At 41.1% G+C, this 23775-nt stretch overlaps 1 protein-coding gene and 1 long non-coding RNA gene across 6 annotated transcripts in view; both read right to left on the bottom strand.

Moving 5' to 3' along the window:
* KIRREL1 (kirre like nephrin family adhesion molecule 1) overlaps window positions 1-23775 on the bottom strand; it is a 116067-nt gene that overhangs the window by 75431 nt on the left and 16861 nt on the right. The window lies entirely within an intron of this gene.
* Window positions 6193-12247, bottom strand: LOC118498125. The gene is made up of 2 exons (XR_004900647.1): window positions 11301-12247; window positions 6193-9483 (listed from the first exon to the last, which is right to left on the bottom strand). It is a non-coding gene; the product is annotated as an uncharacterized LOC118498125 (long non-coding RNA).

Raw genomic sequence — 23775 nt, 5'->3', positions numbered from 1 at the left:
CTTACAAATGTCTTAATGAGACACATCTTAATGAGATTATCACTAACTTAGAACCAGAACAAGCAGATGGAGTTCAGATTTAATGATGTGATGTTCAATGCTACAAGAGTTGGCATTCACACCTATTACTGGGGACCTTAACAATGGGTGCTAAATCCAGAGAGGACACACAGTACAGTGAAGCTCCAATAAGTAACCGCAATATATCTTCCACCAAGTAGTATAGGCATTCTCTAAGGCACTGGATGAAATTCTAAGTATGAGTTTATTTTCTGATTTCCTCACTCCCTCCAAGCTTTGCAAGAATATCTTAGATTTCTTTTATAATTTCACTGTTTGCAAAATGTCTTTATAAATGTTAGTAGAGCTTCTGGTCAAGAAGGCAACATAGGTGAACATAGCTTGCCTCCTCGAACAACCATATCAAAATTACAACTAAACTATAAAACAACCATCATTCAGAATCATCAGAAATCAAGATGAATGGAAGTCCTACAACTTTGGGATTAAAGAAGAAATGAACTACAGAATTAAGGAAGAAATCTCATTGAGACTGACAGGAGGCGTGGAGATGCAGAACAGGCTGGTCCTATACCAACATGTGGCAGAAAAAAAATCAGGAGGGATATCTTGCGAGCGAGAGGTCCCAGCCCCACACGAGACTCTCCAGCCCAGGGTTCCACTGCCAGGAAGAGAAGTTGCCATAACTTTTGACTATAAAAACCAGCAGGGATTAAGGCTGTAGAAAACAAAAATTCCTAGAGTCCCAGGCAGTTCCTCTTAAAGGGGTCAGAACAAACACTTACATGGACTCACTCCCCCTGAGCTCCAGTGTGGGGGAAGCAGATGGAAAGGTATGAGACATATGAAGAGGAAACTGAATTGTCTGGCATCAGGGCAAGAGTTGGGGGGTCAGCTTTTTCCCAGACAAAAGTGCTGGCAGAGGCCATTGTTCCTTTTGAGCCCTCCATGCAAATAGCCACAGAGCTGACAGGTGGGCACCATATCTAAGACTCCATCAACCTGGCTCACACTTTTTACCCTACCCTGGTGGTTCCCTGACACTATATCCCACTCAGCTTTCACAACCACCCCAATTATTTCCAGTGGCTTTTTCATACAAATGGCTTGTCTTGGCCCATGCGTCAGAATTCTCTAAATTCTCTGAAACAGGCAACATCTGGCTTCAGCAAGCAGAGTACTTCTCTCTAAGTCACCCCAGGCCCAGCACTAGCAGCAGCTGGCCCTAGTTCACAGCTTGGTCTTACCTGGGCACCTCCAAGCCCTGCACAAGTAGCAGTCATCTGCAGATTGCTTTGTAGCTTATGCTGTGTGACCCTGGATAAGACACAGGTGGTGGCTGGCCTTGGACATGCCAACAACAATCAAGGCTCAACTACAACAGGAGGGTGAATACAGCCCATACAGTGGGTGCACCTTGAGCATCTAGCTTGGGTAATAGGAAAAGCTGTGCCACTGGACTCTACAGGACACCTACTACATTAGGCCATTCTACCAAGCCTGGGACATGTAGTAGCTCTACCTAATACATAGAAACAAACACAGGGAGGCTGCCATAATGGGAAGAAAAGAAACTTGGCCCAAATGAAGGAAGAGAACAAATCTCCAGAAAAGAGAACTAAACAAAGTGGAGACAAGCAATCTACTAGATGTACAGTTCAAAACACTGGTAATAAGGATGCTCAAGGAACTTAGTGAGGACATCAACAGCATAAAAAAAATCTAGTCAGAAACAAAAGGGACACTAATTGAAATAAAGAACAATGTATAGGAAATCAACAGTAAAGTGGATGAAGATGAAAATCAAATCAGTGATATGGAATATAAGGAAGCAAAAAACAATGAACCAGACAGAAAGAGGAAAAATAATACAAGAAATGAGGATAAAATAAGGAGCCTCTGGGACAACTTCAAGAATACCAACATTTGCATCATGGAGATACCGAAAGAAGAAGAGAGACAGCAAGAAATTGGAAGCCTATTTTTAAAAATAATAACAGAAAATTTTCCTTACTTGGTGAAGGAAATAGACATGCAAATCTAGGAAGTGCAGAGAGTCCCAAACAATATGAACCCAAAGAGGCCCACACCAAGGCACATGCTAATTAAAATGCCAAATACTAAAGACAAGGAGAGAATCTTAAAAGCAGCAAGAGAAAAGCAGTTATTAACCTACAACGGAGCTCCCATAAGACTGTCAGCTAATTTCTCAAATGAAATTTTACAGGCAAGAAGGAGCTGGAAAGAGGTATTGGAAGTCATGAAAGGCAAGGACCTACACCCAAGATTGCTCTACTCAGCAAAGCTATCATTTAGAATGGAAGGACAGGTAAAGAGCTTCCCAGACAAGAAAAAGCTGAAGGAGTTTATCACCACCAAACCAGTATTACACAAAATGGAAAGGGTCCTCTTTAAAAAGATGAAAATATGAATAAAATGACAATAAGTATATATTTATCAATAGTTGATTCTAAAAAATAAAATAAACAAACAAGCAGAACATAAACAGAATCAGAGAAGTGTTGATGCTTGCCAGATAAGAGGAAGGTCTGGGAAATGTGCAAAAAATGTGAAGGGATTAAGAAGTACAAATTGGTAGTTACAGTAGAGCTATGGGAATATAAAGTGCAGCATAGGGAATTGAGTTGCCAAGGAACATATATGCATGACCCATGGACATTAACAATGGTGTGGGGATTGTCTGAGTGAGTGGGGGCAGGCTGTTCATAGAGGGGAACAAAGGGGGAAAAACTGAGACAACTATAATGGCATAAGCAATAAAATATAAATTAAAAAATAAATGTTAGTAGACAACTCTTGGGGACAGAGAACACCAATCCCATTTAATAAGTGAAGGGAATGAAACTTAAGAGAATTCAGGGACTTGCCCAAGGTCACAAAGCTAAGACAGGCCATGGCCAGGAGTGAAATCCAGATCTTCTGACTCCAGAACCCTGGGCTTTTTGGGTATCAGACTCTGTTTGAAAGTCATTGGGCGTGTGCCATTGCTGTCCAGAGAAGTCCCATAGAGCTAAAACCCTGTGGAGGATATAAAGAAGTCATAGTGTTGGTTTAAGTTTCTACTGGCAGAGAAACCATATAAAATTATATGTGAGAGTCTGAGTGGCATGAGGGAGTGTTGAGGGATCAAGAGTTTCCACAAGATTTTCCAGAGTCTATGGTCCGAAAGCACAAGATGCAGCAACTTGGAGTCCATCTCTGATCATGTCTTCTACTGTGAAAGGTGAACTACAACAAGCTGGGTTATTAGTAGGGACCTGGGTTATAAACTTACCATTTTCATCTGGGAGATCTTAGGTAAATTGTTTAACCTGTCTGGGCTTCAGTTTCCATTCCTGAAAAATTGTAATATTCAGTCCTGTTCTGCCTACTATACAGAGATTTTGTGAGAACCAAATACATAAGGAGAAGAGAAATGGCAGCTAGATGATAAAAACTGGAGAGATTTTACTGTTTACCCTTTTGCATTATGAATTCTGTACCATGTAAATTACCTACTAAAAATGCAAAATTAAAAATTTAATAAAAGTAATCATCACCAGGTTATAGAAAATTTTATACACACAATCTCACTTAATTCTTGTTATAACCCTGCAAGGTAAAGATAATTTCTCCAGTTGCACAAAACTGAAGTTTGGTAAGCTTAGCTCAGTTGCCCAATGTTATGAATATGACTAAATATTAACAGGTCTAGGATTAAAATTCATATCTCTCTAATTTCAGAGTTGCTATTTGAGTCTCTCTCCCTCTCTCTCTCCCCCTGATATTACAAGTATTCATTCCACCTCATAAAAGCTTGGTATTAAGAGAGAAACTTGACACTTGATGTATATTAGAGGAGAGTAAACTTTACTATATTGCTACAGAAGGGATAAAATTTTCCTTGTCATTATCTAAATATAGGACTCCCACAATACTTGCCTTATAACCAACCAGATTGAGCACTGGCAGCCTGAAGGAGAGTACACACACACATACACACACACACAGAGGCTTTTGTTATACCAAGAGGAGAATTAGGATGATATTAAAATGTTCTCCCATGATCAGGCACTGTGAAGATCTGGCCGGGCAGCTTGGCAAGAGTTGTTTTTTCTGTCCCACACCTAAAATGCACTTATTCTTGCCTTGCACAGTCTTGTAAATACTTGGCTGTTGATTCACTTTAGGTTATTGTTTTCATTCTGCTGCCTAAATGCCCTGCACAGGCTTATCCATGTCAGTGCTTTGGCTTAGACTATAGCCCCTGGAGGGCAGAGGCTGGGCCATATATGTCTCTTTGTATTGTGTCCATACAGAGTGAGACACAATCACGTGCCTAATATAGATTTGAGCAGATGACCACAGAGATAAAAGTCATTTATTCCAACTAAAATAGAAATAAAGCCTCTGGGTAGAATAATTTTTACCAGACAGTGCTTGGAAGTGAGATATGTACTAATACCTAGAAAAAGAGTAAGACCTTCATCTTGGCTGCACCTGGATTTACCTAGCTACCCAGCTCCAGAACAACAGAATTATCCTCAGTATCAGTTTGCCTACTTATGAAATGGAAATAATACTACCTACTTCACAGGAATGTGGTAAAAATTAAACAAAGGGACTGTGAAGTGCTAGTAAACTGAAAACTGCTATCTATGTTGCTTAGAAAAAGAGGGAGAAAAAATTAATAAATATCTGAACAAACCCCTAAGATGCCAAAGCATCCCATAGCTTATCAGGGGGAAAAATGCTTCCTGTGTTTTCTATCCCCAGATATGGAAACTGTCTTGTTCACCAGGTCTCCTGTGCATGGCTTAAGGCCTCCTAACATATCATCAGCAAATGGGATGAATATTGAAAGATCATTGCAAAAGCTGGTTGCTACAATGAAAAGGTAGATTTCCACTCATGTTAGGGAACAGCTAAAGAGAAATAGCCCAAATTCTCTCTAAACTTTATTTAAGTTGTATTAATCCATCTCTAGTCATTCTGGATGGGACATAGCTACACATTCCCTAACATTAGGGAGTGTTTGTTCAAATAATAAACCAACTAGTACAAATGTCCATGTAGCAGTACACTGTGAAGACTCAGGCACCAAGGAGAATCTGAGCAGCAGAAAAGGTAAATAAAGTCATGATTCCTCTTGGAGTACTGAGGCTGATTCTGCAGATGAAAATTGAGGATTGGTAATAGAGTAAGACAGGACATTCCAATTAGTGACAGTGACATATTCCAAGCCTGGAGGCACGAGTGAGCAGGCCTGACATTAGGGACTTGGCAGTTATTAAGCAGGGGATGGTAAAGGAGGGGTTGTGTAGGAGAGTAAGGAGAAATACCATTAGTAAAAACAGTACGTGGGTGCAGTGGGGAGGTAGGAGTATTGGTCCTTTATGAAGCGGTCTCTGTGGATTATTATCCCTTCCCTGAGGGTGCCCTATTCTATCCCTAAGATTAAACTATTAATTCTTCATGGTCGTCATGCTTCCTAGGACACCCTAAAGACAAGTGATATTTCCTTGCTTTGAGCATCCTGGCTATGCTACTCAAATGGCAGTTAATCATCTACTGTCTTGCTCTGAGATGACACAGACATATTAAGGACTGTGTGCCAAGAACTATGTGCCAAGCTCTTGCAGCTGATCTAATCTTCCCCATAGTCCTATGCTCAGTTGCATTATCACCATTCCAGAGAAAGACTTTAGAGCAGGGCGGTTAGCAGCATGGTCTCCAGGTCAGACTGTCTGATTACAATCCCAGATGCCTGGTCACATCTTAGTTGTCACACTTTGGACAATCTACTTAATTCCTCTGTGAAATTCCTTTTCTATAAAATGGGGGTGATGAAAAATACCAATCTCATTTGATCATTGTGAGGATCAAATGCATTAATATCATTTAGAAGGGTGCTTGGCACAGGGTTAGTACATAAGGAAATCTGCCTGACACCTAATAAGCAGTACAGCTGGGGTTACAACCAAGTATTTCTGACTTCAAAAGCCATGTTCTTTCCACCTTTCCACAGAGTCTCACTTCTCAGATTCCCTATGTATACTGTCTCCAATTTCTTACAAGTCCCCATTAGATTACAAACTACTCATTTGTCAGTGGTGGTCTCCCACTTACCCTTCTGCTCTCCATGGCACCCTGAGAGTGTTTCATCCATTGTGAGCCCAGATAAGTAAATCCAGGGTGTGGTTAGTACATTTTAGTCAGTTTCTATATTATCCAACAGAACAGGAGCAGGGAGAAAGCTTAAGCCACCTGTGGCTGAAGGTTCACTTGCCCCTGGATTGCTTTCCTTGCCTCTGAGATTCAAAGGTGAAGCAATAGTACCAGATAGTACTGGACTGAGAGAAAGGCCCCATGAAGGTGCTGGGGAAAGGAAACCTCTGCATGTAGCTCTTCCCTCAGCTTTCCCCTTCTCTCAAAGCCTTAGGCTCTCTTGACTTCCCAGAAAGGACAGCAGAGCCCACATGCTAAGCAAAATAAGTGTGTCCCCTACCACCACCCCTTGAGGCTGGCAGCGTGCAGGCCAGCAGTCTGAGGGAGACCTGGTTGATCCAGGGAAGGGGTCCCTCTGTCATCCTGCCAACTAAGTACTCCTACCTTCCCCTGCCCTATGTCCTCTGCTATTTTGCTTGGTGAGGGCATTTCTTCAGACCACCTGACATCCTCCAGCCCAGGAGGATGAAGGCATAATTGACTGCACTTTCTCTGGGGAGTAGGAGAGGAGAGTGGCTCATTAAACCAGCCATGCATGCCTCTTCTTTGGCCCCCTCCTAGTTTCTGCCAGTTTTTGCCTGCCCTCTCCTCTCTCTTTCCTTTGCTCCCAATTCCCCTCTTCTTGTCCTCTCACACTTTGGGCCTCCTCTTTTGCTACCTTGTTTTCTCCCTTTTTCAGGCCATATCTCTCTCCCTCCTTATCCTGATGTTTATCTTCTCTCTTCCCTGCTTCCTTCCGTGGCTATTTTCTGCCTGGCCTTTCCCTCCAGTCTCCCAAGATCCCCTTTGCTGTAGTCCCCTCCCCCGCATTCTCCTTTGTTTCCTGTCTCAGCTGCCTGCTCTGGGCCACCTGTCCTTCTCCTTGTAGCAGCCTTAGCTTTGTTGCTTGCCTCAGAATCCTATTTCCTTGCTTCTCTTTTTCTTTTGCTCTACTTCTTTCTTCTACTTTTATTTTTCCAACTCCTGTTTCTTAGTCAAATTTCCTGATTTCTCTCTTTCTCCTTTCCTTATTGTGTTCCTTTCATTACAGTTCTTACCTTTCTATCCTCTTCCCCTCTTCTACTCAGTGCCTCCACCACACTGAATGAAATGTATATTTTGAGTTATTTGTATACATTCCATCCCTTTCCTGGTAGGATAGTGAATAGGGGAAAACAGGGGAGGATACTTCTGACTTTTTTCATCCTCAGTGCCCAGCTGTGTTCAAAGTCCACTAGTTAGTTCCAAACATAAGACTCAGTGACTGTTGATAATAACAAGTGGAATCAAGGCCAAGAAGGAAAAAAAAATTGATGATGCCTTCTCCACAGATTGGAGGATGAGCTCTGTGTAGGAGTTACTATGGGTCACCTTGGTGACAGGGTATCTGCCAGCCACACCTGGGCTGCCCACAGCTGTTACTGAGGGAATCTGAAGAGAGGACTTCTTTTTAAATCTGGTTTCCTCAATTTAGGGCAAGCAGTTCCAACCTATGAGAAATTACTGTCTCAGTTTTGCTACACTACCATTTCTCCTTCTAAAAATGCAGCTGGTGGTAAGCTGCATTTAATTCTGAGGTCAGGGCAATCCTGCCAAGTTGGGGGTGGAGGGGACTTGCTTTAGGGAAACCATCCAAACATCTGGATTCCCTCTGCCAGGTCTGTTTCAAGTTCCCCACTATAAACTATCATGCCTTTAGGTATGATCTTCCAGAACTGGGTCCAAAGGCCTTCCTGCACTCGAGCTCCAGCTTAACCAATTCCTACACTACTTGTTCACAATATCTGTTCAAACCCTTCGTCTCCATTTTCTGCCTTTCTCCACTCCTTCCCACCTCTATTTTTCCCAGATGATACTGCATAACAGAGATACCTTTCCCAGAACAATAACAATAACAATGTTTTCCCATTTTTTAACACTGAAATTGCACTTCTTCCAGTAAGCCTTCCTAGATTGACTCCATTTTAAAGATGGAAGAGAACTAAAAAAGTGTTTAATGGCACCTCAATTTAGAGTTAGGATACTGAGTATCACCAGATTAGTCCATTGATTTGCTTGATGCATATGGATTAATTGCAATGCTGGGATTAGACACCCAAATCTCCTAATTCATACTCTGTGCTCTTTGCATTGTACCCCGAGTTGCCTTCTAATCAGAGAAGGGAGAATTGCTGGCAGGTCTGGTGGTCAGGGGATTTCCATAACTATGTCACTTGTTCTTTATTCTCAAACACTTTCCTCTGCAGTTAGTCTCTTTGCTATGTCTGATATAGGTGTTATGCTGGTCTTCAATAAAAATGTACATAACTATGTGCTGTTTGAAGGCAATTATATTGTATTTATCTCTGTTTCCTGGACACTTAATGCCTGACACTCAATAAATGCTTGTCAGATTGAAACTGAAATGAAAACATACTGTTGACTGTCTAAAACTGTGAAGACCTTACCATCAATAACAGGATGATGTATGTTTGTAGACAGGGTGATAAAGCATAGCCCTATCCATTTGGGTCCTGCTCTCTTCTACTGCTCCTTACCACTCCCAAAGGACAATTGGTGATGAGATGATTGCTGAATGGGTACAACTTAGAGTTTTTGCCCTTGCTAAGGTCCAAAGAGAAAGGCCTAGCCTTCCAAGCCAGAACTTTGCAATTGCTTGGCCATTTCATGGCTTCAGGTTAAACCTATGAAGAGGAGAAAGGGCTACCCAGGGCTCCAAAAAAAATTTTATAAGGTAACTGGGGACCCTAACATCATCTAGGGTGGTCACTCACTCCTGGCTCAACCTTGCTCTTTCTGGATGAAATCCTGTGTGGGTATGTGCAGATAAAAGTCTACAGGAGTAAGAAACAAGCTGGAAATAAGGCCTAGGCACTTTAGCACAAGTTCTGCACATGCCCTTACACTATTTAAAGGAATACAGATATAGATGGGCAAGAGAGGACCCTAGTGGAACAGTATCTTCTTGAATACTTGGGCACTCTCCCTCCATTCTGATTAAGTTATTGTGCAATCTGTGCAAGAGGTTGCGTGGGAAGTTTAAATCTCAGGCCTGGAATTTGGGTATCTGGCAAAAGATCTAGACAAATCTTGACTTTTGACTGTAGGGGACAGCAGATCTATAGTAGAGATCCTGTAGTCTGTTAGGCTGCTCTATACCCAGAGGATCCCCTCAGGCACTAAACACAAGTTTAATAGAGAAATTGAGGTCAGTGAATAAGGTGGTACTTAGCTATGGTAGAAAGAGCACTCCACCTGATTGACTGGCCTACAAGTCAAAGGCACCTGACTGATGATTTCAAAAGAACACAAACCAAATAAGGCTTTTGCAAAGAAAAGAAAATGCCAGAGATTGGGCTGCTTTGGTAAATTTCAGACCTGACCACAATTGCTTTGTATTTTTTGTGTCTGGGATAAGTCCCACCATTTTCTTCAACAATGAAAGAGTAGTAGACGTTGTGCTGAGAAACAGTCAAGTTTAAGGGCACTTTCAATGTGTTAATAATGAATTGTGAATGTAATGGCATAATGATGTTTTCTCTCTTCAAGTGGAATGGAGCTAAGAGTGGTTCTCTGGCTGCTCTGGGAGCCCCACAGGAGACTGGGCTTTGGGTGCATAACAAAGGCTTCTGGGCTATTCATCACCTGCCTATGATCAGTAACAAAATTCTACTAGGTCACTAAATAGGTAAGGTTTTAAAGGACTCTCTCATGTGAATTAAACACAGAAGAAACTAATAGGCTGGAATGTGAACTTCTTAACCTGTACACAAGAAAACCCAAAATGGATCAAAGACTCAAATGTTAGACTTGAAACCATAAACATCCCAGAAGGAATCATAGGAAGTAAATTCCTAGGTATTTTTGTAGCAATATTTTTTTTCTGATAATTTGCTTCAGGCAAGAGGAACAAAGAAAAATGGGACTACGTCAAACTAAAAACTTTTTGCACAGCAAAGGGAACATCAACAAAATAAAAGACAGCCAGCAGAATCGGAGAACATATTCACCAATGATATATCTAATAAGGGGTTAATATCCAAAATTTATAGAGAACTTATAACTCAACACCAAAAAACCAAACAATCCAACTAAAAAATGGGCAAAGGACTTGAATAGACACTTCTCCAAAGGGGACATGCAGGTGGCCAACAGACATAAAAAGATGCTCAAGGTCACTAATCATCAGAGAAATGCAGACTAAAACTACAATGAGAGATCATTTCACACCTGTCAGAATGGCTACCATCAATAAACAACAAACAACAAATGCTGAGGAGGATGTGGAGAAAGGGGAGCCCTGATGTACTGTTGCAGACTGGGGGTGGGGGATGTAGTTGGTGCAGCAACTGTAGAAAACAGTATGGAGATACCACAAAAAAATTAAAAAATACAACTGCCTTATCACCCAGTGATTATACTTCTGGGAATATATCTGATAAACTCAAAACACTAACTGAAAAGACTGTATGCACCCTGTGTTCATTGCAACATTATTTATAATAACCAAGATTTAGAAGCAGCCCAAGTGACAGTCAGCAGATGAGTGGAATACTACTCAGACATAAAAAAGGAGGAAATCTTACCCTCGGAGACAGTGTAGACGGACCTGGAGAACATTGTGCTAAGTGAGATAAGCCAGTCAGAGAAAGACAAGTACCACGATTTCACTCATATACGAAATCTAATGAACAGAATATACTAACAAAATAGGACCAGATTCATAGATGGAGAACAGACTGACAGCTGTCAGAAGGGAAGGGGATTGCAGGGCTGGATGAAAAAAGTGAAGGGGTTAAGCATAAAAAAAAAAAAAAAGGAAAAGAAAACTCTCATAGACACTGATGCTGATTAACAGAAAGAAAGGGGGGTCAGGAGAAGAGGATAAGGGGGCATAAACTGTGATGGATAGAGACTTGACTTGGGGTGGTGAGCACACAATATAATATACAGATGAAGTATTATAGAATTGTACACCTGAAATCCATGTAATTTTATTAACCAATGTCACCCCAATAAATTCAATAAAAATTTAAAAAAAAAGAAAAAAAAAGAAAAAAAGAGCACTCCACTGGTCAGAATCAGCTGTGTGGTATTGGGCAGGTCCCAACCCTTATCTGATATTCAGTTTCCTAATTCATGTAATAGATCACCTCTAAAGTCACCTCCAAAACCGATGCCCCTGAACTTAGCAAGAGTTTAGCACAAGTTAAGTGAATGAATAGATCTAATTCCAAGAATCCCTTTCTTCAGATATTAATAACATTTTCCATACTATTCATATCCCACTGGTTTCATTTAAATAATGGCCCCTTCAGCATGGTGCCTGCATTTTGCCCTTCCTTAATTTCATAAGCCCAAAAATCTGAATGTAGTCTCTCAAACTTCATTTTCTTGGCCCACTTTTCAAGAACTCACAATAGCTGTCTATTGAGAACCCAGGTATATAATAATGTTTTTTCTTTCAATTTTTAATTAAATTATTGGGGTGACATTGGTTAATAGAATTATAAAAGTTTCAAGTGTACTTTTCCATGATACAAGATCTGTATATTGCACTGTGTTCCCACCACCCAAGGGCAAATCATGTTCATCAGCATATATTAAGCCCTTTTCACCACTCACCCCCTTCCCTCTGGTAACCACCACTATTGTCTGCATCCACAAGTTTCAGTTTATTATCCCACATTTGGGTGAAATTATATGGTTCTTAGCTTTTTCTTACTTATTTCACTTGGCATAATATTCTCATGGTCCATCCATGTTGTTGCAAATGGAAGTATTTCATCTTTTCTTATGGCTGAGTAATATTCCATTGTATATATGTACCACATCTTCTCTATCTAATCCTCTACCGTAAGATACTTTCGTTGTCTCCATGCCTTGGTCACCATAAATAATGCTGCAATGAGCATAGGGGTGCATATATCTTTGTGAATAAATGTTTTCTAGTTCTTTGGATAGCTACCCAGGAGAGGAATTACTGGGTCATAAGGTCATTCTATTCTTAATTTTTTGAGGGATCACCTGACTGTTTCCATAGTGGCTGTACCAGTCTAGTTTCCTACCAGCAGTGAATGAGGGTTCCCTTTTCTCCTCAACCTCTTCAACACTTCTCTTGTTGGTAATAGCTATTCTAACAGATGTGAGGTGGTATCTCATTGTAGCATCTCTTTAATTTCTATTTATTTTTTAAAAACATTTATTGTATTTTTTACTGTAGTTTCATTGTAGTTTTGATTTTCATTTTCCTAACAGCTAGTGAAGTTGAACGTCTTTTCATTGTATCTGTTGGCTGTTTATATGTCTTCTTGGGAGAAGAGTCTGTTTAGGTTCTTTGCTCATTTTTAATTAGATTGTTTGTTTGTTTGGTGTTAGATTTCATGAGTTCTTTATATATTTTAGATATTAACACTTTGTCAGAGCAGTTGTTTGCAAATATCATCTCCCATTTGGTCAGGTGCCTTTTTGTTTTGTTGTCAGTTTCTTTTGCTGTATAGAAGCTTTTTAGTTTTGATACAGTTCCATTTGTTTATTTTTGCCTTTACTTCCCTTGCCTTTGGGGTCAAATTTATAAAATGTTCTCTACAATAAAGGTCCATAAGGTTTTAATAGCTACTCACCAAGACCCAACCCTTAATTATACCCATCACACACCTGGAGTGAATATCTTCCTCCCCTTGCAATCCATGCCATGTCTCCTTCTGAGCCCTGCTCCAGACATATCCAAACTAGCAACATCTATAACTATACTCAATATTATTTCTTGTCCCTTCAACATTCAATGCCTCAGGTTGGATTATATTCATCCAAAGTTGTGTGTGTGTGTGTGGTTGTGTGTTTGTTTGTGTGTATCTTCGTAAGTATAAGCATATCTCACAAGTGAACCTAAGGGACTTTAAGTAAAACCCCTTTCATGAAGACCACCAGAGTTACCACATCTACACAAGCTCTAGGACCCTCTCGGTCTTCCTTAGGTAAGGAAGGAAGGTTAAAAACCTAATAATCTTATATATAAATACAAAAAGCTAAAGCTAAGCCCTGGCTGGTTTGCTCAGTTGGTTGCAGCATTGCCCCATTCACCAAAAGGTTGCAGACAGGTTTGATTTCTGGTTAGGGCACATACCTAGGTTGCAGGTTCTATTCCCGGTTGGGCACACACAGGAGACAACTGATCAATGTTTCTTACATCTCTGTTTCTCTCTCTCTCTCTCCCCTGCCCCTTCCTCTCTCTAAAATCAATAAGCGTATCTTTGAGTTAGGATTTTTTAAAAAACTGCAGTTAAAATGAGCCTCTGCTTTTAACTAGTCCGATTTCCTCACGTTAGGAATGACTGAGGCCCAGAGAGATCAAACACCTTGTTCAAAGTCACACAGCTCATTTAGTGGTCAGGAAGGAAACTGGGATGTGGCTAATGCCTCATAGACTGTGATCCTTTCACCAGCTGACTGAATTAGCAGAAGACAAGTCATTTTGACATCCTGCAGCCAGCTGAATTCTTTTCTTGGTGGGGAATCTGCATTAAAGTTCAATTTAAGAGTGATCCTGCCCTGGCTGGTGTGGCTCAGTGGATTGAGCATGGGCCTGGGAACCAAAGGGTCCCTGGTTCGATTCCCAGTCAGGGCACATGCCTGGGTTGCAGGCCAGGTCCCCAGTAGGGGGTGTGCAAGAGGCAACCACACATTGATGTTTCTCTCCCTCTCTCCCTCCTTTCCCCTCTCTCTAAAAATTAATAAATGAAATCTTAAAAAAAAAGAGAGCGATCCTGTTCACCCATAAAAAAATTCTAATAACAAAAGGGGACAGACAGGTCTGAAGAATTAACAAAATTTTATAATCCCAAGAAAGAATTTAACAGCCCTTGGATGAAGTCTGGGATATAACATTTTTACTGTGAGTTTTTGAGGTTTTGGTGCACATAAATCCTTGATTGCAACCTACACTGGACATTTTTTGGTTGCTGCTGCGGACAGGACTTCCAACAATAGGTGCTCTGTGTAACTGAGAAGAATTGCAGCAGCCACTGCTTCTTCTTCCTCCAACCCAATAAAGCCAATTGCCCTTAAGACAGTCCTATCATCTATTATGACAAAAACATTCACATCTCAGTTATCCACATCATTGAGAAAGAGCAGGATTACAGATAATGCAAAAGCCATTTCCTTTTAGCTTTGGAAAGCATGATCATGAATTTTAGCAGTATCTAATTTTGTTCTAGTGAAGACAATATTTAAAAAGTATATTCACTGAACACATATAAGTAATAGTATAAAGAACAGATGTTGTTAGCTGGAATACAGACTTTGGATTAAATATTCATTATAGGGACCCACCAAGCAGACAAACCATACTGAAATAACTGGAATACTTATGCAACAAGCATCATGTATGTGTGCACTTATTGTGTGGCAGGAACTCTGCTATGTGCTGGGAAAAGAGGTGAAAGAAAAGTTATAAATTGAACTTTCTTCCAGGAGTGTTAAAGCCTGGCGAAAGAGGAAGAAGTAAATGGTTCACTATGATTAAAACAAAAGATAAGTATGTTGAAATTCACCAATTTTCTTTGGAAAACAGAAGGAAAAATAGTTTATTCTTTGTGGGGAGTGGAGAAGACTGCCTTAAGAGAAAAACATTTAAAGTGTACCTTGAAGGCAAATCCAGATTTCAAAAGGAAAAAGATATGATAAAAGAGGTCATTTGGGCTTAAGGAACATGGAGGTGAGGAAATGTATGGGCTGTTCAGGGAATAGTGAGGTGACACATAGAACTGTATCTGCTTTCACTGTCCCACCCAGTACTCTGGGAGGAGATCTGACTGGTTTCCCCCTTTACCAGAAACACTGTGAACCCCAAGACCACTTCTGATGTGCTCACTGTTTGGTCACCATTTATTTCAACAGGGCAGTTCTTGCTCAAAGTCTCCTAAAGCAAGTTCCTTTCCACTGGTTATTCCTTAAAGCTTAAACAACAACAACAACAAAATCACCCTGGGAAATGCCCCTGGCCCAGTCCACAGCAGACTCTTTTTGACTTCAACCTTACTCAACTAAAGAGCCAATTTTTCTGGGATTCCCAGACCTGGGACTTTCTTTAATCAACCTTTCTCTTAGCAATCAGCTCCTCTAAACCCTTTTAGTTTGCTGATGCTTTAAAACTGCAAGGGAAAAAAGATGGAGAGGAGGCAGTCCTCTTTACTTCTCTCTCTTGCTCTGTGGTTAAGCTCAGCAATGATCCCACAAGCCTGGAATTTGAGGAATTTCCTGCCCTGTGCTCCCTGGAAGAGCTGAGAGAGACCTAGCAATTAGGCCTGTAGTTTCCACTCCTGCCTCCCTCCACCCAAGTAAAGTGCCCTGGTTGAACAGCTTGCTCTAAGGAAGCCATGTGGAGCTGAGCCTGGAAAGTGTCTGTGGCCTTAACATTACATAAGAATATCACCCCCATTGCTACCCCCATCCTTACTCCCTTTCCAACCTCCCAAAGTACCTCTGCCAAAAGTTTACATACTTTCCTTTGCCCATCTTAGGTTGTGGAAATAATACAGGACATACACAGAGTTAATTTCTTCCAGAATCCATCCTGTTCTTACACAATTATCTTAGGATAACTCGGTAATTTTGTTTTCTTTTCCCTTTCTTCCCCCAACCTGTCACCCCTCAAAGCACACTATACTTTGACCCTTTACTCCTTCCCTTTTTGATCTGTTCCTCTCTTTTGCCCTCTTCTCCCTCTTTTCCACTTTCCTTAAATGTTCATTATGTACTGACTTGTTCAATCTGTGTCCTTGCCTTGTTTGCTTGCAGGCTATGTCTTAAAGCTGCTTCCTGGTAGCCTGTCTCTGTCTCTGGGACTTCTAGAAAGCAGAGGTAGAGGCTCTGGGCTTCTGTTTCTTTGGTTCAATCCAGAGTAGTGGGGCAAGAATCAGAAAGATGCTCCTAAGTCATTAGAATGAACCTTGTGTAATTTCTTTTCTGCAGCAGTCAGAACAGCAAATTCTCTTCCTAATTATGTTCTGTTCAGGCTAATATTAAAATTGGTTCATATTCTCTGTCATCTATCACACATCAATCCATGGTTGAATATCAGGTGCTAGGCAAAAGCAACCTGGGACTTAAATACTTTCCGTAAATAATTCTCAAGCTGGCTCACCATCATCAGGATGGCCTCTTGAGAAGGTAAGCTATGGGAACCTGAGTGATAAGACCCTGCCACACTCTTTGTCCTTGTCTATTTATTCCAGTGTTCTGTTGTCCAGGTATCCAGCTTTGTGTTTTCTTCCACATTCTAGTTGCTTCATTTTGACTCTCCTTCAATAATGTCCCATATCACCCTTTGCTTTCATTCCTCAGGAACAAATCAAAGAACATTGTTGAATCTTTTTCTTCCCAAAGTCCATTAGAGAAGTTATAACCAGTTAGAACCTTGTTTTCCCACCTGCCATCTCTCTCCACATAACACATACCCTCTCATACTCCATTCCCAGGTTGGCATCCATCTCAACCCTTGCGGGTTCCATGACAACACCATCATGTGGACTCTGACCTGGCCACAGGTCTCTCGTAGTAGTTCACTAGTGTTGCCATCATTGGCCATTTTAGAGCATTTCCCACAGCTCTCCCATTGTACGGCAACTCTGCTTACTATTTCCTTCTTATTCTTTCTCTCAGAAAGATTAAGGCCAGGACTAGCGGTACAGCATACTGGAGTACAGCTTTCTTTGTAATTATCCTGACTGACAATTCTGACCCAGGATAAAAATTAAAATGATGGTTTTCTGCTTCCCTTTCCTTCTGTCTCTCAATGCTTCTCAGCATATTCTACAAGCCTAAAAGTATCAAAAGGAAAGGACTCTTGGGTTAAAAAAGAATCGAAGTGATTCTAATACTTCAGTGAAAATACTCACTATCTCTAGATTTCCTTCAGTTCTCAAGATAGTTGCCATTTGAGGTGGAGAATTACTACGCGCCAGTTCCACTCCCTTCCCACTTCATATTCTCTTCAGACAAAGCTTTTCTGTCAGGTTAATGACCCTGATTAAGATTTTTAACAGCAATTATTTATTTATTTATTTATTTTTTTTTATTCTCCCCCCTTCTTCTCCAATTCTGAAGGATCTTTTATCTTCTGAGCAAAAAAAAAAAAAAAACAGAGAGATTGAGAGGGTTGGTTTTTTTTCCCCTCTCAAAAGTAATTGGGGAAGTTGTTTATGTTTTTAAACAAAAGATAGAAGACAAATGTAAAACCCAAATAAACAATATGAAGCTATTTTCTTTCTCAAAAATTATTTTAATAGGAAAAAAGAGAAAGGTATTGAAAATGTGAAAGGAAAAGGACCTTGGAAGAGAGGAAGAGGCAACAGACAAAATAAGGGAGGGCTGGAGAGAAAGACCTTGAGGAAATGAGAGAGAAGAATTAGAGGAGGTAGAACCTTGAAAAATAAATCTATGAGCATGAAAAAGGGTAAAAGAGAAAAATGACAGAGCAGTAGGAAAGATGCCCATTACCTGGACTGTTTATCCACTGAGAGTTTGTACAACTTATAGAAAAGAAAAAGAACTGAAATCCCGCCCTTAGGAAGTAAAGAGAACTAACTCTTTGCACATCCACAGCACCTAACAGAGCCTAAGTGCTAAAAAATGCAGGGCTGAATAAAACAGGGCTGCCATGGGTTGTTGTTTTCTTTTTCCCTCAGGACCAAATGAAAGGTGGGTTGGAAATTAATAGACAAGAAACAAAGCACTCAACCTGATCAAGGTCAGGTTGTATTGGGTTCACAAACAGAGGTTACGTTGTCAGCCTCTTCTTGTCTTACCCTGTGATCTCTGGGCTTAGTTCTCTCCCTCCTCTGGATAGGTACAATACCATCAGCTCTCAATTACTGGCACATAGATTTTTCACTTTGGGGATTATCCATGGAAAAATTTTAATCTGAGGCAGGTAGATTCTCTTTGCCACACAGAACTTTCTAGTGGTCAGGCTTGGTGTGAGCAGGGATTTAGAAATTCATTCAAATAACAGTCCAAGTCAACTTTAATAAGCAAGGCAAATCTGATTATCACCACTATACATTCTGAAGTTAAAAAAAAAGATTAAAACAATCAGTGCCTAGGTGCTATCCATGGGGTGGGAATCTCTCTTGGGTTTCTTAGGGGTTAACTATTTATAGATGCCTTTTAATCTGGGGGCCCAAATAGCTTCCTACAGCCTCCAGTCCATGTTTACAAGACCTCTGAAAGGAAGATTATAGACAATTTGTATTATGTTACTTAAAATAGGTGACATTTAGTAGCTGCTTACTATTGGCCAAGCATTCTGCTATCTGATTTATGTATCTTAACTTCTTAACCCATTTAATTAATTTATGGGTTCCACAAAAGACTTGAGGCAGTATACATAGACACATTCAGTCAATGAAGTAAACAATAAATTAAGAGAAGACACTAGACATTGGGAAAGAATGGTGGTGATTAGACAGTGAGGGAAAGAGAATAAGGTCAGGAGAAATAAACTGAAGTGAGGTAACGGTAATATGCTAAATATACGCATCAGAGATGAATCGCAAGGGTAGCCTTGAGCTTCCAAGCAACCAGCACAAAGAGAAAAAATCAAAGTTAGTAACACAATTTATAATGTCCATAAAATAAAAACTAACCAGTGTCTTAGAAAAAGTATCATTACAAAACTTTCTCCCATGGATCCTCATAAAAGGACACAACCATGTTTTGAACCATGTCCTGCACAACATCCCTACCATAAATACAATTAGGAGTTTCATAGGGCTACTTCTTAGAACATTCCTCAGTGTGAACTGGCGGCATGGTGCCAAATGTTCTGCTCAGTAAAAGCAATTCTTTGAGGAATCATTCAGTCTCAGTTTGCCTCTACCTGATGGTTTGGCTTAGTCGAAGGATAAAGTTTAGAGTATCTGGAGGAATGGCCTGGAGGTGGCTGATAACAGTGGGAGGGAAAGCTACAGATATAAATCAGGACTCCTGTGACTTAGCTATTTAGGCCTTTGGTTCAGAGCTGCATCCAGAGATGAAAGAAAGCAAAGAACATCACAACTGTCTCCCATATTCACAATTTCTTGGGAGGCATGCGAAAGAAGGTAGGAAAGGCAAAACTCAAAAGATTATTTTCCCGAGGAGATGGAGCAAGGGGCCAACCAGCTGTTGTGATGTCTGGGGTCAGAGTAAGATGACTAAGTAAGACTCATTTAAAATATTAAAATAGTACATTGACATTAAAAAAAATTACAGAGTATACCTAAACCCAAAATATCAGCTTAGCTTATGGCCATCTTGAGGTTTGGGAAGATTAAGCCTCCTGGAAAAATCCTAAGGAGCATTAAAAGAGGAATTAGAAGTAGCACTAAACACAGTTAAGTAGCCCCAGAAAATCTCCCAAACTAGAAGACACCTCCCTTTCTCAAGGAAGAACCCAGGTACCTTAGCATTTCAGAGACCTGAAGGGCAACAATCAACACAGAGAATCTTTAACACTGGAAATTATCCAAGAGAAGAAAATCCACAAATTAATTATCCGTCGTAATTAATTCAGTGTCCAAAAGTTCTTCTGTTTATCTGACCAAAGCCTTTTTTTGTTGTTGTTGTTTTCCCTAAAAAGACCATATTTTTTCTAAGAGTTCAGGAAATGCTTTTCCAGCCTTGGGCTGGGAATTCTGGAAAGGCAATCCCTGATAAAGGGAAGAAGACTGGAGGGAAGGTTGGTGCTCCCTAGCTGCTTATTTGAAATTCTCATGGTGAGTGGGGGCAAATAAAGGACAGAGAAGAGAGGTAGAACAGGCTGGAATCTCAGGCCAAGTCCTCTGACAATGAGCAGGGCTCTGGAACCTGCAGCTTGTTAATCATCTCTCAATGGTTTTTATTTCTGGCCTTAAACATTTACCCCTATTGAGTTTTCATGGATTCACAAGTTATCTCCTTTTATTTGATGTTGCCATGGCAGCGACTCCAGGTGTACAACTGCTGATTTTTAATAAAAGTTGAGACTTCTCTCTCAACTCTTCTTTCCCTTCACCTTCCTTTCTGTCCAACCCTCCTCTACCCACCTCTGTTTCCTTATTATTCATTACCTTATTCTCTCATTTCCTCCTTCCACCTGCCTCCTTTCTAAACCCTCTCCAACATCTTTGGGCTTCCAAGCTGACCTTAATCCTCCCATTGCCATGACAGTAAGAGTAGGGCCCTTAGGAGAGGGGATGGGGCTGGAGATCACAGGATACAGGAATGTCTGAGGAAGGCAGAGGAATCTGCTGGCAGTCCCAAGAGTGATGTCTCCCATATAATTTGGAGACCACCACCTTCCTCTATGGGCTTCAGTTCCTAAGTAGGTCCTTATCTCACCCCTACCCCACACTCAGAAAGGACGTTTGATCTGTGCAACTGAAAATGGTGGGAAGTGGCAAGGAAGTCCAGAAAGGTTAAGCAGTGGTTTTCCAAACTCATGAAAGACATGCGTGTTAGTGGGGGCAGGGCAGGGTTAAGGCGAAACTCCCAGTTCTAGTGTCTGCTTTGGGGCAGTGAGTCACTTACCCTCCTGAATCTTAGTTTCCATTGGTAACTTTCAGGGGTTGAATTAAATCTTATTTTGAAGTCTCAGCAGCTATGGGTGGCAGGGATGGGGAGTGAAGGTGAGATGAGGCGGTACAAAAGGTACCTGAGACCCAAAAGAGTTAGTCCTGTTGTCTGGCACCACAGCAATCTATTTATATCTGCTTGAAACAGAAATGTGGTAGAACTTCTAGCAATCCTCATCACAGACTTTAGAATGGGTGTCCAACCTGGGGCCCACAGGCCTCATGCAGCCATCATGGCTGTGAATGCAGCCCAACACAAAATTGCAAATTTACTTAAAACGTCCTGAGAATTTTTTGTGACTATGTGCTGCAATATATTTAATGTGTGGCCCAAGACAACTTTTCTTCTTCCAGTGTGGTGCAGAGATGCCAAAAGGTTGGACACCCCTGCGAGATGTTTCTAGAGGAAGTCAGGGCCTCCATTCACCCACCCCCAGTAGATTGTTCAGGTGGCTGTCTCTGCCACCTGCCTGCTTCTTCCCTAGCCCCAACCCTGGATAGAGAGGTAAGTTATGGCTTAAGTGGAAACCTAATTATTTCTGAAATGGGCTGGAAGACAAAATATTTTACTTTCTGCTCAGCAACATAAACTCTCTTAAATTTTATGGGATATGGCCAAGGTTAAGATTTGGCTAAAGGGAGAAATGGGCAACAATGTGGCATTTTAAAAAATTATATGGATTGGGAATCAGAAGACTTGACTTCTAGGTCTAATTCTTCCTATGGTTAGCTTAGTGGTTCTCAATTGAGGTGATTTCAATCCAGGGGACATTTGGAAATGTCCAGAGACATTTTTATTGTCATGCCTATGGGTGGGAGGTGTTACTGGCTTCTAGTGAGTAAGGCCAGGGATATTGCTAAACATCCTACAGTGCAAAGAACAACCCCCACTACAAACGATTAGCTTATGCATCTTGAGTAAATCCTTACTTTCCTTGCTTATAGATTAAGTACCTTATACTGTCATTCATTTGACACACATTTTTTGAGTGTCTGCACCAGGCACTATTCTAGGCACAAGACATGGGGGTGGATGGGTAAACCCAAGATCAAGACAGAGAAGATCCTCGTCCCCAAGGAATTTCCATTAACTTATATTCACAACCCAAAATGAACTTGTACAGGGTCACACAGAAAGTCCAGAGGGGAGCTGGAATCTAAGCCCAGGTCTCCTGACTACAAACCCAGAGCTCTTTTTTGTTGTTGTTACTCTTCACCATAGAATGTTAGGAGTCATTAACAATAAGAGCCAACATATACTGGATGCCTGAAGTATCTCAGATACCTTACCAAGCATTCTACATAGATAATTTTAAAAATATTTTATTTATTAATTTTTAGAAAGAGGGAAAGAGAGGGAGAGAAACATCGACTGGTTGCCTCCTACACACCCCTATCTGAAGACCTGGCCTACACCAGGAATCCAAGAATTTAATTGGTGACCTTTTGGTTCACAGACTGGTGATGCCCAATCCACTGAGCCACACCAGCCAGGGCTACACAGATTATTTAATGTGATCTTTATCACCACCCTAAGAAGCAGATTCTGCTATTCTTCTACCGAAAGGTCAAATAACTTGCATAGGGTCATGCTGGTATACAACAGCAGGTCCTTGATTCAACCCAGAGAAGTCTGTATTCCAGATGCTGCTTTATCCAGAAGCTAAAAAGCACATCAGGGGCTGTGGACATGATGTAGTAAGCTCCTTCCTTACCTAACAGTTGACTAAACTGAGTCCCTGAAAGGATACGAGACTTGCCCAGGAAAAAACAAAGAAGAATCAAGATAAAAATCCCTGTCACCTGACTCTCAGTCTAAGATCAACTCTAATATACCCTCAAGCTTTGAATGTTTGTAATCTTAATGCGGACAGGGAGTAGGAGGTGTACTATAAGAAACAAAGTCCAAATGCCCCAGAATCAAAGTTTGAGGTAGGGTGGGGAAAGTAAAACAACTGGTTGTTATAATTAAAAGAGCTGCCTTCTGATAGAGAAAGAGAAATAGAGAATTCAAAGTTGGGTGGAATGGAGGTCTAGGGGAGGGAGCTCAGAAATAAGAAAGATGCTTAGGAGGAGGGGCCCAGGACTGGAAAAAGTGGAGGATTTTTAGCATGGCTCCTAGCCATATCATCACATGTCTTTAACCTCTTCCTGCTTTTCCAGGCAAATCCCAGGTTATGCTTTCCTCTTGATTTGACCACTCACCATGGCACTTTAGGCTGAGATTTCCTGATTCACTCCCTTACCTTGGAACCCACACCCTGTCCCCTAGGCTAGGAAAAGTGAAGAGCTTAGGATCCCCCATGTCCAGGGGCTTCCCCTGCTACCCTTCCTGACAACCAGCCCCACCACTGAGGGGGCATAAAGAATTCCCATGTCCTCCAGGACTCTCACAGGACAGTCCTTGAGACCATCCCAAAGTTACTAACATAGGACACGGCACACAGTAGGCACTCAGGATCTACCAAGCTCCTTCCCAGCCAGTTAGTTCCTATGGAGTCTCTTGCAGTTTCAGCTTATCTCTTCAAATCCATTTAAAAGGAGGAAAACAGGCCCAGGAGCTCCTCTGAGACCCTGACCCTCACTGAGTAGGCCCGGCATGACTTATGATAGAGGTTGGGGTTTGTGATATTTGTTTTTAACAAAACATAATCTGGGGCCTTGGGGAACTTGTAATCTGATAAAAAAAAAAAACCAAAAACAAAAAAACGAAATGGTCAGTGCTCTAAAACCGAGTATAAACTGAGCCTGTGAAGTGAGTTCAAGGGGAAGGTAGTCAGGAAGGGCCCTTGTGACCCTCCAAGCATCAGATGTAGGAGGAGGTAGAGGGCACAGATGGAGAAGAGTGAGAAGCCTACATAGGGAGTGTTTTAAGTATTTAGACAGACATTCTTGAGCACTGGCTCCTAGTGGATGGCCCAGGCTTTCATTTTTACCCCTCCCCGACAGT

This window comes from Phyllostomus discolor, chromosome 14 (assembly GCF_004126475.2).
Source record: "Phyllostomus discolor isolate MPI-MPIP mPhyDis1 chromosome 14, mPhyDis1.pri.v3, whole genome shotgun sequence".
Lineage (NCBI taxonomy): Eukaryota > Metazoa > Chordata > Mammalia > Chiroptera > Phyllostomidae > Phyllostomus > Phyllostomus discolor.
The sequence above is the reverse complement of the archived record's forward strand: the minus strand, read 5'-3'. Positions and strand labels throughout refer to the sequence as shown.